This window comes from Hemitrygon akajei, unplaced genomic scaffold (assembly GCF_048418815.1).
Source record: "Hemitrygon akajei unplaced genomic scaffold, sHemAka1.3 Scf000080, whole genome shotgun sequence".
In the NCBI taxonomy this organism is placed as follows: domain Eukaryota; kingdom Metazoa; phylum Chordata; class Chondrichthyes; order Myliobatiformes; family Dasyatidae; genus Hemitrygon; species Hemitrygon akajei.
Genome location: NW_027331966.1, coordinates 720109 through 737188, shown reverse-complemented (window position 1 = coordinate 737188; position 17080 = coordinate 720109).

Genomic DNA, 17080 nt, shown 5'->3' with positions numbered 1-17080 from the left:
ATTCATCTTGAAGTTAATTTATCTTGTAATATTTGATCGTGCACATTCGCTTCTGAAATTGTGGGAAGGAGCTGCCGACTGAAATTAAGAAGACTTCTCTATTAACCGGGAACATTCATTCATCTTTTCGTTCGTTAAAACAAAATATGATGTGAATTTTCCATGTTATTTTCCTTGATACACGGCTTCATCTATTTAAAAAGGATAATATTTATATCAGTGTAGCTTTCAAAGTAGGCATTCAGCTTGAAGTCGATTTATTTTGGAAAATTTGACGGAGCACATTCGCTTCTGAAACTGAGGGAAGGAGTTTGTTCTGGCGGGTGAAATGGAGAACACTTCTTTATTAAAGGGGAATATTCGTTCATTCTTTTGTTTCTTTTGTTCCAGTAATTCCGGGCCGTGTGAGTGATGGAAATCACAGTGACAGCTGACATGTGTTACAATAAAATACACTGCACATATTCCTCCAAACACTTTAAAAGATCCACAACGATATCCCAGAGACCTGTGGCCAAAAATGGAACGTGTCCTCGGTATATTAGCGAGGTCAGTGGACAGTTTGAATAACAATGTTTTCCAAGGCACACATGGGCCGTTTGGCAGGAACCTGCCCTCTCTCAGTGAATGACTTGACCACCTCATATCCGTGAAGTGCCATGTAGTCTGTTTAACTTTAAAGATATTCTCAAACCTGCCACAATATTATCACCATTTTTCCATCCATTCTCTCTTTGAACAAAAGTAGCAAGTGAAATCTGTGAAAAATCTGCAGGTTTCCAGGCTGTGCTATTATTTGCCATTACATAGAGCATAGAATAGTACAGCACATTACAGGCCCTTCGGCCCACAATGTTGTGTTGACCTTCAAAGCCTGCCTCCCATATAACCACCCAACTTAAATCCCTCCATTTACCTGTCTAGTAATCTCTTCAACTTCACTAGTGTATCTGCCTCCGCCACTGACTCAGGCAGTGCATTCCACGCACCAACCACTCTCTGAGTGAAAAAAACTAATATCCCCCTTGAACTTCCTTCCCCTTACCTTAAAGCTATGTCCTCTTGTACTGAGCAGTGGTGCCCTGGGGCAGAGGCACTGGCTGTCCACTTTATCTATTCCTCTTACTATCTTGTACACCTCTATCATGTTTCCTCTCATCCTCCTTCTCTCCAAAGCGTAAAGTCCTAGCTCCCTTAATCTCCTATCATAATCCATACTCTCTAAACCAGGCTGCATCCTGCTAAATCTCCTCTGTACCCTTTTCAATGCTTCCACATCCTTCCTATATTGAGGCGACCAGAACTGGGCACAGTACTCCAAGTGTGGCCTAACTAGAGTTTTATAGAGCTGCATCATTACATCGCATCCATTAAACTCTCTCCCTCGAGTTATGAAAGCTAACACCCCATAAGCTTTCTTAACTACCCTATCTACCTCTAAGGCAACTGTCAGGGATCTGTGGACATGTACCCCTAGATCCCTCTGCTCCTCCACACTGCCAAGTATCCTGCCATTTACTTTGTACTCTGCCTTGGGGTTTGTCCTTCCAAAGTGTACCACCTCACACTTTTCCGGGTTGAACTCCATCTGCCACTTCTCAGACCACTTCAGCATCATATCAATGTCTCTCTGCAATCTTCGGCTATCCTCTGTACTATCTACAACACCACCAACTTGACAACCCAACTTTCTACCCCCGCATCCAGGTCGTTAATAAAAATCACGAAAAGTAGAGGTCCCTGAACAGATCATTGTGGGACACCACTAGTCACAACCCTCCAATCTGAATGTACTCCTTAAATTGGCCTTTTTTTCCCTCCTGATTTACTGTCAGGTATATTGCCTTTCGAGCGTCACTATATGAATGTGCAGAACACTGGATGCGTTTAAGCTCAGCTGTCAATCACACTTCCTTCTGCTCCTGCAGTGCGTCTCTCCGAGCCTATTGTGGTACTCGTACCGATGAGCGGGCCTCGGCTTATTGGAGAGAGTCTCACCACTGTTTCCATTGTGGAACTCGTACTCATGTGCGGCCCTCGGTTGACCCTAGAAAGTATCACCTCTGCCTTCAAATTCATCTTCCCAAAGTGACTCACTTCGTACATTTCCGGATTGAACTCCATCTGTAACTTCTCAGCGCTGCCCTGCGTCCTGTCACTGTCCTGTTGCAATCTGTGACAACCTTCTATACTGTCCATAATTCCACCAAACTCCAAATCATTGAAAACACAATAAACCACCCTACCACCTCCTCATCCAAATCGTTCCTAAAAACACAAAAAGCTGGCGGTCTCAGAACAGATCTCTGCAGGACACCTGTCGCCAAGATCCAGGGAGAAAACGCTCCATCTACAACTATCCTCTGTCTTCTGTGGGCGTCAGGACAGGATCGATCAGCGAACTTTCCCTGGATATCAAAACTTCTGACGATATGAATGGTCCTACCATTGATAAGTTGAATGCCTTGCTAAAATTCATTCATATCAGATCAATTATCCCCCACTTTATTTCCAAACTTCCACGGAACAAACACGTTCTCCCATCTGTTTCTCTCTTCCAGTGTCTCCGTTTAGGCTCGGGCAAGTGCAGAGATGTGAACTGTTCTGATCCTCCAGGTACAAAATGGAAGTAGTCGCCCAGCTCACTGAGGAAGCAGCTGCTCCATCATACACATCACCGTCGATTGCCTGAAATGTAAATCCAAGAGGTTTATCTCATCTCGGACAAGAGCATCCCATTGACAATAGGCTTTCTGGAACTTAGCTACTAAAGAACATTGACTATCTCCAAGGGGTTTGAGTTGGTTAACATGATACTAACCCAACTTGTTTGGAGCGGTCTGGATTCGATATACGGATGGACTGGCTCTGACCCGACAAATCTGGAAGGTGTAAAGGGCTGTGCTGATGCAATGACATCATAACCTGCTGTCCTATTTCCAACGCCCGCGGTTTTGCTCGCATCTCGAAACAAGCTTCGCTATTCCGTTTTTTTTTCCGTCACGTATTATGGGCGGCATCATAATGGGCCTCCTTAATTGGGTCAATGAATTGCTGCTTGCATTTGTCCTTTCCAATGCCATCATACTCGGTCAGTAATAAATCTAGACAAACAGGAATACTAACACTTTCATTTTTCTCCGAATTGTCAACTTAAAACGTGTAAATGCAGGAGGGGATACTTCTGTGGCGAGGACTATCATAAGAACATAGTGTAAGACAGTGACCCAGGAGCCGTTTAGCCGTTTTAGACAACATTGTCTTTAAAGTCCAGTTCATCCATTCAACAATCGCACAGTATTGTACTCGATAGGGCATATGGAACTTTCGTTTTACCCCAGACAGTTTCATTATATTTCATGTCACCTCTGCAGCGTAGCGGGGACCATGATCTGATTCTAGGGTCCTTCGCAATCCCCAACGGGGAACAACTCTCTCGGACAAAATCCTGGCTGTAACATCAGCAGTTTTCATGATCCATTTATGGAAGCCTCTATCCGATTGTTGACCGCTACCACTATCTTGAGGATTTATTTCAGTCCTCCAGGCGATGGAGGTGAAGAAGCAACAAAATAAACCTGCAGATTAACACATGGTCCTCCTACGGGACGTGTCTCAAAACTGCTTCTCTAGCCGATTTATCTGGGTTATCACTGGGCACAAATCAAACAATTCTTCGAATAATATTGTACATCTCTTCGCAAATTTGGCCACCAACACAGATTCTTCAACTGTTCCATAGCTCTCTCTGATCCTTGATGCCCACAAATCTCATGGTGCCAGTACATCACCTGATTTTTTTTTGCCATTTTGGCACCACAAATTTACCATTATTAAGTAAAATCCGATTTCGTGCCTGTATCCCTCGATATTTCCCAAACTCTTCAGAATCTTCGCCTCTTTGTAGATTTGCTAACTCCTGTTAATGTGTCATATATCTGTACAGTCTGCTGGTTTCCCTGTCATCGCTACCTCTACATCTGGATTCCCTTTCACCACACAGCTTGATTCCAGTTTGGCGAAGTCACCAGTCTTCCTGCTTCCTTCCGGGGAAGTCTATAACTGAGCCTTCACCTTTTTGTTTAATTCATAAATGTTTCCACTTCCCTTCTCAAATATTTACTTCAACATGGGAGCTGATGGTACTGGTTTGCCAGCTTTTGAGATATAACCTCTAGCTTCCCATAACGGTAAATATTCAGTCAAAGCACATGAGTATGAAGGGAGACGGGTCATGTACAGTCATCGGAGTTTAATCTCATTCGGTACCTTGTTCAGCGCAGAACTAGGGAGTCAAAGGGCTTGTTCCTGTTCTCTACTGTTCCCAGGATCCCAACATCTCCAGCTGACGTGTTCAGATTGTAATATCAATCTATTAATTATCAGCTATCTATTCTCCTCCATTCATCTCGTTCTTCAGCACTGTGTCATATAGGACACGGTGTCTTGCAACACAGGAGCCTTCTCTTCCGTCCACCCTATCCCTGACGAGCGGAACATTCCCGGCTGAGCTGTGACGTAACCAGTGAAGCCAAATTCTCAGGACGTCATCATTGAACCGGATGCTGCAATGTGGAACTTGGAGTATTCCACATGTGAAGCCTGACCTTCCTTCGCATTCCTATTCAGAAACTCTCTCAGTGCTGCGCAGAAAAAGCGGAGACACACATTTAGCAATGGAAAATTCATGGCATTTGCAGACAAGTATGAAGTTATCATAAGAAATCCGAAATGAATATTATATTATTTATAAGTTGGACATAACTCGAATAGATTCATGGTCTAGTGCACATTGAGGAAAATGTGACAGAATCGGCAAACATAAGAGAGCAGATACACGGTGAAGATAACAATTTGGAATTGCTGAGAGGAAATGTATTCAAATAAATGATGCTGGAACATGAAACGCTCTACCTCGGTTGGTCTTACTTCAATCAAATTATTAATTTAATTACTCACTTATTTATATAAATTAATGAGTTTACTTAATTTGATTATTTTCATTCAACATTTAAGAGGTTGGTTTGCCAAACCACAGAAAGTTACAGATCCGGTGCTGCTCAATTGGCTCTAAGTGGTTGAGTAACGAATAGTCTGTTTGCCATATGACTCTCCGACGCTGAATGTCCTGCTGGATACAGCCGTCATCATTCATTGGTGCACTGTCCAACTCACAATTATAACATAAACCGACAGCAGGAGACTCGTGTTCTAACAATAGCTCATGGAATACAGAATGTATTTTAAGAGTATTTACAGGGTTCGCGGAAAAGCGGGAAAGAATGAGAAAAAAATACTCTCGCTCAGACTGAATCAGAGTCTCAGAGGTACAGGACTGAGACAGCACACTTAACGGTGGAGCCAAGGCAGACAAATGGAAAATGAAACCCACACTCTCACACTGTAACCGAGACTGACAGATATAGAATGAAACCCACACTCTCACACTGTAACAGAGACTGACAGATACAGAATGAAACCCACACTCTCACACTGTAGCAGAGACCGACAAACACCGAATGAAACCACACACTCACACTGTAGCAGAGACTGACAGATACAGAATGATACCCACACTCTCACACTGTAACAGAGACTGACAGATACAGAATGAAACCCACACTCTCACACTATAGCAGAGACCGACAAACACCGAATGAAACCCACACTCTCACACTGTAACAGAGACTGACAGATGCAGAATGAAACCCACACTCTCACACTGTAGCAGAGACTGGCAGATACAGAATGAAACCTACACTCTCACACTGTAGCAGAGACCGACAAACACCGAATGAAACCCACACACTCAGACTGTAGCAGAGACTGACAGATACAGAATGATACCCACACTCTCACACTGTAACAGAGACTGACAAATACAGAATGTACCCCACACTCTCACACTGTAACAGAGACTGACAGATACAGAACGAAACCTACACTCTCACACTGTAGCATTGTAACCCTCTCTTCATTTTCACCTTGTAGCCAACTGCATGCTCAATACTTTCCTCTCTCTGGCAGACTGGCCTATGACTGTGTTCTCCCAATTTATTGTTCTTCTTCTTTAATTCTGCTGTGAATACTCCTTGTTTCTACAACATGGCCTTGCAGCTGTTTCAATGTCACTTTTGTTTCTTCAATCCTTTTATCGATATTCTGACTCCACCGTGAAATATCGTGTTCAACGCGTTCCGACTGGGAGGAGAACGGCCATGAACTGGGAGATCGACAAAGAATTTAATACATGTGCTGACATTCATTTGCCTGGGCGCGCGTGCGCGTGTGTGTGTGTGTGTGTGTGTGTGTGTGTGTGTGTGTGTGTGTGTGTGTGTGTGTGTGTGTGTGTGTGTGTGTGTGTGTGTGTGTGTGTGTGTGTGTGTGTGTGTGTGTGTGTGTGTGTGTGTGTGTGTGTGTGCTAATAATGGTTTTCAATATGGCTTTATGTAATGGTGTGGCCCTACTTGCCGGTCCTGCATTTATTTCTGCAGGGCACTGCGAAGGTAACGCCAAGAAAACGGGCATTTTTACGTTCGACCACGAAAATAATCGGTTTGGAATCTATAGATGGCAGAAAGTATTTTGTTAAATTATGCCGGTATTCCCACCAGGGAGAAACGTGTGGATGGTTGCACTCGTACCCCACTGGGCAGTGAATGGCGGCCTTATCAGCCCATTGTATTCCTACAGCGAATTGCGCGCCACAGAAGTTCAGCTTCTCACTGTTCCTCGGGTAGATTCAACATCGGCTTTGTCCGTTACTTCACCGTTTCAAAATCCACAGAACGAGTAGGAAATTTGATACAGTTACGTTATAACATATATTAGAGGTACACACTTACATACGTAACTTTAGCAGCTTAATACGCACTTTTTTTCCCTGAATCAATTTCTTTCTGAAATCCAACCTGGTGACTCTGTAATATCTTTACTGGTACTTATTTGCATTTACACCGATGTTGATACAATGCTTTCTATTTTTTCTCTCTGTCGGGTACAGCAGCGGACAATGTCTGTTATGCTGGGTTCATTGGTTTGCATTTCGCGCCACATACTTGCCAACATCTGTGTTTGTGACTGACTCGGTGACAGTGCAAACAGTGAGGGTTTGCGCCAAAAAGTACAAAACATTAATGTCAATGTATCATATCCAGGAAAAAGTCACCAGAGCAATGTAAGTGAATCATAAGCTACGTCCACATTGTAGCGGATAATTTTGAAAACGCCGGTTTCGTGTAAAAACGATAGGCGTCCACACCAGGCGTTTTTGAAAGTACCTCCGTCCACATTAAAATGGTTATTTGGGCGAATCTCCTCCTACTGGGCATGAGAAGGCCACATTTACCGAAATCAAGCGACATGTTTGGTGTCGAACCTCGCTGTGAAGGATTTGGTGCGCGTTGGTGCGACTAGAAAAACTTAAAAGGAAATTGCCAAACGACGGACAGCTGGGGCTCTCACGCAGGAGGAGTTAAAAAAAGCAAACACCGGAGCGTATGGAGGCAACCGACAGGGAGTTCACGGATAGTATGACCCGACTGATGACGAACATTGATAAACTGACTAACTCTGTTGCAGAGGGATTTGCAGTGATGAGTAATATGATGGCTCACCCCGAGTACTTTTCACCGCCACATCACAGCCACTACAATAGCAACACACACGGACACACAGTCCACCGGGTGGCCCCAATGCACCACTGCACAACATCTTCCCCTCTCCCACAGAGAGGTGACGCTGGAAACAGTTCCTACATCCACTGTGTCTTCACCGATGAAAGGGACGACACCTACAACGAAATGCAATAAGGCTTGTTTCTGGGCAAACGTGAAATTTGCTGTTACCTCATTTTGTTTGCCTTTACGTTTGCCATGTCTTTCTGTATTATTTTGCTGTATTTAACATGTGCAATAAAACGAGTTACTGGGCAAAGTTGATGTAGTTCCAGCGTTATCATTGTTGGTAACCGATTATTCTAAAAAAGAATGCCATTCTGTGGTTCAGCTAGATTGAGGACGGAAACATCCAGACGCGGTGGACTCTCAACAACGTGTGATCGGGGAAGAGTTTTACTCGGCAGGCGTAAAAGAAATTTGCTCTCTGGGCGTTGTTATAACTGTTTGAGTTTACTTAGTGGCTATTTACAACTTTTATGATATTTAGAAATTGGGAATATTCCGAACAGAATTGCAAATACTAACAGCCTTGGATTAACAATGCCTGAAGACAGGGCTATCTGTTACACAGTGATTACAATTGTCGGCATCCCGGGTAAGTGCCTTTCGATAACTTGTACGGAAGCAGAGACCTGCAGCCGCTCTCTGCTACTGCTGATGTGATTTTAATCGGTGTTTATTAAAAATCCCTAAAATGCCGTCTCGTTCCTCTCAATCTCCTGCACCCTGTTAATATTTTAACCTGGTTCATGCAGACTTGTCACTGGAACTGCCTGTAGTCTTCTCATTTGTGACGTGAGACATCGAACTGTACAGACACAACACAAACAACCCATGTCCAGCATAACCTCCCGTCATTAGAGGACCTCATTCCTTCCAACCCTGTCACGTGAGCAGTAGATTAAAGTTTACGTGCCGTGCCGTAGGATTCCATTTCACCATAAACGATGCGCTGCCACGGCTGTGATCCAGAGACTCTTGTCGCTCCTCAAACACTCGCGCACGCATCTTCCAGAGGCTGAGCGCCCAGTTGCAAATTTACCAATTTCCACCAAAATTTCTGTTCCATCTTTCTAAAAGGTAAACTCATTTTCCCCTCCCAGCGCTGTTCAATTAAAGGACGCTCCATTTTCTACTCTTTGACAATTCCCAAGTTTTTGCAGTCTCAAATTCTGATCTATGTTCTTCGGTGTCGGCACTGTCCCCTCGCAGATGCGCGAGTACGCAGCTGCGCCAGAACTGAAATGGGTCACTCCGTAAATATTTTTTTGAAATCATTGTTGATATAATTATGAAATACCGTGAAATTAACTGTATTACTGAATATAATCTATAAATGTGCAAAATACAAAATGTATTTAATTTACATTGAAACATTTTAGAGCTTCAACCTAATTGCGTTGTCATTATTTCAGGTTGCAACACTGTCAAAAATGGTCACAATTAAGACAGAAACCACCAACGCCGTGCAGTCAGAACATTTCACTTTGGCATACCCCCTGTCAGAGGTGACTGCCTGACTGCACTTACCTGTGTTGTGTTGTGTTTTATCATTGTTTGACATGGATATTACATATAAAACAAACATTACAAGTGCCGAGCACTTTTAAGACCGGGTAACAATGTTCTGCTCAGAGCAATGGTTTGTCCCCGAAGCAGTAAAATAAAACAGAGGGAAGGTTGCTGCGGTGCGAGCTCTTGGTTTCAGAATCTGACCTTGCAATCGAATAATAACTAAAGCCTCTAGAAAGAAGCGTAGATGCGCACGTCAATTACACTACCTCTCTCCTTGGAGATACTGCGCTTGTAGTTCTGTGAACAGTTTTGGTCGCCCTGTTATAGGAAAGGCAGATGTACGCTGAACTGAATGTAAAGAATATTTACAAAGATGCTGCCGGAACTCCAGGGCTTGAGTTACAGGGAGAGGTTCGGCAGAAGGCATTTTATTCTTTGAGCCAGGCAATTCGCGGATGGCTCAATAAAGGTGCATAAAGCTATGATAATGGGGAAATTCCGGAAAACAGCGAGATCCGGAGATGGAGAGTCGGAGGCAATCCATCATTCTGCTCTTCAGCCTGTCGGCGAGTTTCCTTCTCTGTTGGGCGACAACTACTCTGGTCTTCATTCTCATACGATGCCTCTACACAGACCTGGAAATGTGTATTCGGCTTTATCAGACACAGTTTGCAGGTTCTGTGTTTCAGAATTTCAGCAGCTGCACGAATACATTTATCTACGGAATGACCCAGACCAGATTCAGAGAGCAGTTGGAAGTTCTTTTGATCTCCCCCGCTACTTATGTTTTGAAACATTTTAGAAGTCTCTACCGCTCGGTCGAAAGGGTCAAGTAATTTTGACATTTCGAAAATAAATCCACACCTGCTCTACAAGCGCATGAATAAATTGAACTTCCTGAAAACGTTGTTGTTCCCAGCAGTTCAGCCTTTCCATTATTTCAGGAAATGAGGTATTGTTATTTATATATAAGTTGTGGGGATAATCAGGTAAGAAGTTGTGAAAGGGAACCATGAATGCGGAATGGTGAAGAAGTTGTGGGGGTGAGTGTGGACAATGACCAGACGTTAGAGAAATCGATGTTCATGCCATGATATTGGAGGCTACCCTGACGGAATACAAGGTGTCAGTACTCGAACCTGTGTGTCGCCGCCTTGGCAGTAGAGGAGGCCGCGGACGGGCATGTCAGAATGGGAACGGGAAATAGAATTGAAATGGGAGGCCACCACTTTTCGTGGCAGGTGCTCGACGAGGGGGAGGGGCCTTCCGATCTACGCTGGGTCTCACTGATATATAGGAGCTCTCAACGACCGGATACAGTAGATGACCCCAACAGACTCTCAGGTGAAGTGTCGCCACACCTGGAAGGACTGTTTGGGGGGGGGGGGGGTGTGAGGGCAGATATTGTGCTTGTTCCAGTTGTAATGATAAGTGCCAGGAGGAAGATCAGTGGGGAGGGACAAGAGAGTAACATAGGGAGTCATCCCTGCTGAAAGCAGAAATGGTCGGGAGTTGTATGAGGATGGGAAGATGTGCTCGGTGGTGGGATCCCGTTGGCGGTGGCGGAAACTACGTACAATTATGTGCAGAATGTGCTGTGGTAAGGGTGAAAAAGAGGAACAGTCTCCGTGATGGGGCGGCGGGAGGATGGTGTAAGGGCAGATGTGTGTGAGATGGAAGAGATGCGGGTGAGGCAGCGTTCATGTTGGGGGAGAGGAAGCCCCTTTCTTTGAAGAAGGAAAGGACATCTCAGTTGCTCTGGAATGAAAAGCCTCAGCCTGAGAGCAGATACAGAGGGGACGGAGGAGCTGAAAGAAGGGGTGGCTTTGTTTACAAATGACAGGGTGGAAAGAGGGACCTTCCGGACTGCGGTGAGGCAGTAGGTTTATAAAATATACCAGCGTATTGACTGTCTCCGGAGATGGAGGCAGAGATGGAGAAAGGGAAGAGAGGTGTCGGAATTGGAGCAGGTAAATTTGAGGGCAGGGTGAAGTCGGAGGCAAAGTTGAATAAATGGACGAGCTCAGCACGAGTGCGGGAAGCAGCAACTATGCAATCGTCGATGTAGCGTTGGATGATTTCGGGAACGTTGCTGTTGTATGCTTTGAACAAGTCCAGCTGACTTATCCAACTTGATGCTTTCCAAATGCTCCAGCACATCTTTTTCCATAATATTTACATGCTCAGGCTTTTCAGTCCGCTGTTGCTTATCCCTACATTCGTCAAGATCCTTTCTCCGTAGTGAATACTGAAGCAACGTACTCATTAAGTACATCCGCTATCTCCCCCGGTTCCATATACTCTTTTCAACTGTCACACTTGATTGGTTCTATTCTCTCATTTCCTATCCTCTTACTCTTCACATATTTGTAGAATGCCTTGGGGTTTTCCTTAATCCTGTCCATCAAGGCCTTCTCATGGCCCCTTCCGGCTCTCCTAATTTCTTTCTTGAGCTCCTTCCTGCTAACGTTAAAATCTTCCAGCTCTCTATCATTACTTAGATTTTTGAACCTTTCGTAAGCTCTTCCTTTCTTCTTGACTAGATTTACCACAGCCTTTGTACACCTTTTCGGCTTCTCTGTTCCAGGACGAGTGATAACAGCTTTTCCGGTCTAACCTGCGTCTGAGGTCCCTTACCTGTGGAAATATTGCCAGGAATATTCTCGGCTACATGACGGAGACCCACATCCATCCTAAATTGACGGGACCAGAATTGGGAGCCACAGTCCAGCTGTGCCCAGCCCTGCTCCAACATCTTCCTGCTTCTGCCTCTGGGCTTCGAAGTGCCCGATGTCCCTCACTCCCCACTCTCTTAACGAAGTAGTGAAGGTGTCCAACGCATCAAAATCACATCGCTTCTCGGAGTGAGCAGTATCTACAGGAGGTGCCTCCTCAAGAAAGCAACGTCGTCATCAAAGGTCCCGTTACTCAGGTCATTCCGTCTGTCACAGCTGCAGTCAGACAGGACACGTATGCGTGTCACGTGGTTTTGTCGTCATGCGGTAACCGCGCATTGTATTACAGAATAACGCAGCTATAAATTACAATAACTACAGTATGTACAGAGATAAATTAAATAAATAGTGCACAATGAAATAGAAAAATACAGAGGAAGATTTAATCAAAAATCTGATTCAGGATGGGAAGAAGCTGCTCCTGAAACGTTGAGTGTGTGTGGTCGGGCCCCTGTATCTTCTGTGCGGGGGGGGGTGTTTGGGGGAGTGGGGAGAACTCTTTACTGATGGATACAGCTTTTTGAGGCATCGTCTTTTGAAGGTGTCTTGGGTGCTTGACTGTCGAAATGTGCGAGAGTCCTCCATGACAGACTGATTCCTCTCAAACTCTGAATGTACTATCGCCGCAGTCGTGCTCTCTTTGAGATTGCATCAATATATTGGGCCGGGATGGATCCTCAAAGAGGTTAACACCAATGAAATTGAAACTGCTCACTCCTTCCACTTCCGGTCCGTCAACAAGGGGACTGTTGGATGGTCCCTCGACCACCCCTTCCTGGACACAGAGGCTGGGGGGAGATCTGGCAGAACCTGGTAGAGTTATGAGAGGCCTAGAAGGTGAATTGTTGTGGCCAAATGTTGCGGAAAACTCTCAGGAGCAGCAAATAGAATAAATCCGGCCGACTCAGAGAATTGTTTCAGACTAAAGGACTTTATTCCATGATATGATGGAGAGCCTCCTTCCAACTAAAAGCGGTGCTTAGGGGCTCTGCTTCTCTGGCAGACCCAGTTCATTATATAGACACAGCGTAGGTGACTAACAATACTTATGAATAACATTGCTTGACTGTGAACTTAGTACTAGATTGTAACAAACAACGTGACTTTGAACTTCGGACTAATTTTCAACAAACAAGAGCATGACGTCAATATGGTGCCATAGCATTCTTGTTTAGACTTTAGCAAGGACTGGATTCTAAGACTTGCAACTCAGAGCTCAGCTAAATTTTAAGAGCATTCATAAGCGATTAGGTTAACCTCTGCATATCCAAAGAGTCTTAAGTTCTTCCACACCAAGGTGGAAATATCAAGTGGGCGATGGTCTGTATTTAACGCGAGAGGAGAGTAGCTTAGAGGAGATGCGCGGGGCAAGTTTGTTTGTTTCACAGATAATGGTGGGTGCCTGGAAAATCTGTCAAGCGTGGCAGTCGGTAATACATTGTTGTTTACGACGTTGTTGGCGTAGCACATGAACACGCAGTGAATGAATGGAGATGGGTCATGTACAGTCAACAGAGTTTAGTCTCATTCGGCATCGTGTTCAGCGCAGGAATAGTGAGTCACAGGGCTTGTTCCTGTTCTCTACTGTTCCATGATCCCAACATGTCCAGGTGATGCGTTCACATTGTGATATCAGTCTGTTCATCATCTTCTGTCCATTCACCCCCATTCATCTCGTTCTTCTCCACTGATGGGTGTAACATAGAACACTGTATCCTGGAACACAGGAGCAACTCTTCCGCGCATCATGTCCCTGACGAGGGGAGCATTCCCGGCTGTGCAGTGACGTAATCAGTGACGCCAAATTCTCAGGATTCTTCCATCAACCGCGTGCTGCAGTGAGCAGCTTTGGATGATTTCAAATGAGAAACTGAGCTCCCCTCGCATTCCCACTCACAAACTCTCTCAGTGCTGCACGGAACAAGGCTGTCACAACTTTATCAATGAAAAATGCATGGCATATTACAGAGCAGTCTGAAGCCGTCATCAGAAAATCGAAATGAATATTATATTATTTATGAGTGGGAAATAACTCTGGATAATTCATGGTCTGGTGCACATTGAGGAATATGTGACAGAATCGGCAAACATCAGAGTTGCGAATACACGGCGAAGGAGCAATTTAGAACTGTGAGAGAAATGTCTATAGCGGGGGTGATTGATAAGTTCGTGGCCTGAGGTAGAAGGTGTCAACTTTAGAAACCTGGTGCATTTATTTTTCAATGAGTTATAATGAGTTATTAGCTTCAAACTTTCTGCATAATCACTCAAAGAGCTGAAATTCACGTGCATGTAACGTGAACTGTATAATTCATCTCCTTCGAAATTATCAATCACCCCTGCTGAGGACCACTTCTGGAGGTCCAGGACGGCGACTTCTACAAAGAAGGAATCCGTACGCTTCACGACCGCTGGACTAAGTGTGTCAATGTAGGAGGGGTCCATGTTGAAAAATAAACTTGTTTGGTTTTCTAAAGTTCACTCCTTCTACCTTAGCCACGAACTTAAGAATCACCCCTCATAAATGCTGCTCAAACAAAAAACTCGATGCCTCTATGGGTTTTATTTCGATCGGTTTATTAATTTAGCTATACACTTGTTTGATTAAATTAATTAAAATATTTATTTTCCTTATTTCCATTCAACATTTCAGAGATTGTTTTGTCAAAGCATAGAAATTTTACGGATCGGCTGCTGTTCAATTGGTTCTATGGGTTTTAGCAAGAATCGCAAGCAGAATAATTCCGGGCCGAACGGTCTGTTTGCCGTATGACTCTATTACACAGGATGTCCTGCTCCATACAGCCGTGATCATTCATCAGTGCACTGTCTCTCTCACAATTTTAACATAAACCAAATGCAGGAGACTCTTGTTCTAAAAATAGCTCTGGGAATACAGTATCTATTTTAAGAGTATTTTCTGAATTTGAGAAACAGCGAGAAAGAAGGAGGATAAATAGACCCGCTCACACTGAATCAGAGTCACACAGGTGCAGGACTGAGACGACACACGAAATACTCGAACAGAGACTGACAGATACAGAATGAAACCCACACTCTCACACTGTAACAGAAACTGATAAAGAATGAAACCCACACTCTCACACGGTAACAGAGACTGGCAGACACAGAATGAAACCCACACTCTCACACTGTAGCAGAGACTGACAGATACAGAATGAAACACACACTCTCACACTGTAGCAGAGACTGACAGATACAGAATGAAACCCACACTCTCACACTGTAGCAGAGACTGAAAGATACAGAGTGAAACCCACACTCTCACACGGTCACAGAGACTGAAAGATACAGAGTGAAACCCACACTCTCACACTGTAGCAGAGACTGACAGATACAGATTGAATCCCACACTCTCACACTGAACCCGAGAGTGACACCTACAAAAGCCCACACTCTCAGTCTGTACCAGGGACTGATTTCTACAAAATGAACACGCTCCCTACTCTCACATCGCACCGGAGACTGGTGGGTACAGAATGAACCACCCCTCTTTACACCATAGCGGCGACAAGTAGGTAGACAATAGAACACACATATTATGCGATGGAATCTCTCCTGTTTGTTGATTGTCTCTGCACTGCTGTCGTTCTCTGTCTCTCCTCTGTATTTTATGTGAATTGCAATTCAACCTTCACTTCATTTTCGGCTTGAAACCTACTGCATCCTGAACCCTCTGCTCTCCGGCAGACTGAGCTACTACCCTCTGTTCTCTATTTACTGTTCATTTTTCTTTCATGCTCCTTTCAATATCGCTTTCTGCAACAAGTCGTTTCTCTTTTTTTCTGTCCCTTAATCTAGCTGCAGAATCTGCCGTGAAATATGTTGTTTAACGTGTTTAATGACGAAAGAGAAAGACATGAACAGGGACATCAGTAAAGAATTTAATACATTCGCAGTAAGAGATGGAGAGAAGGAGTGAGGTGGGGGAGGGATAGAGAGTCAACGAGATAGAGAGACAGATGGAGGAAGTGTATGTGAGCGAGAGAGATAGAGAAAGTCTGTGTGTGTGTGTGTGTGTGTGTGTGTGTGTGTGTGTGTGTGTGTGTGTGTGTGTGTGTGTGTGTGTGTGTGTGTATGTGTGTGTGTGTTTATTATGGTTTCTAAATTGAATTTACTTCATGTGTGACCTTATTTGGCGATCCTGTATTTATTTCTACCGGGGCACAGCGCAGATAATCCCAAATACACTGGTATATTATGTTAAAGCAGGAGATGTTGACATCTGCTTACGGAGTTGAATCTATAAATGACAGAAACTATTATGCCGGTATTTACACCAGAGTCAAACGTGTTGGTGGTTGTGCTCGTAACCCACAGAACAGTGAATGGCAGCCTTACCAGACCATTATACTCCTACAGCTAACTGAACACCATAATATTTCAACATCTTACTGTTGGTCAGGTGGATTCAACAGCGGCTTTGACCGTCACCTTACCGTTTTAGCATCCACAGCACGAATAGGAAATTGTAAACATGTACTTTATAAGATACTCTGTATAACAGGTATTTCAGTACACACAACCGCATATACATATACACTCTCACACACACACATGCACACACGAACAAACAAATAAACACACAAAGACAAATACACATACACACAGATACTACAGATATGGAGAAGATAGTTTAAAAGATAGAAGGAACTGTAGACAGCTCTGGAATTCAAGGTATCGAAAGTAAATATTATACTAGGGAAGCTGATGAAAATGAGGTAAACATTGATGTCGCCCAGGGCTGAAGGAGAACTGGACAGAGTGTCTGTGTACACAGCGGGTATGTTGTATATCTTGTGGCACCTAGTAGGATCTGGTGTTTTTTTCTGCATGAAACAATTTGGAACTTTGAACATAGAACATAGAACAGTACAGCACAGTAAGGCCCTTCGGCCCACAATGTTGTGCCGACCCTCAAACCCTGCCTCCCATATAACCCCCTACCTCATTGGATTATTCCAAATGTGGAACCTGACCTTCCCTCGCACCCTACTCACAAACATCCTCACTACTACACAGGACAAGGCCGTAACTATTTTGTCAATAAAACATGGAAGGCATGATGCTGACGAGTCTGAAGCTCACATAAGAGAATCAAAATTAATATTGCATTATTTACGAGTGGGA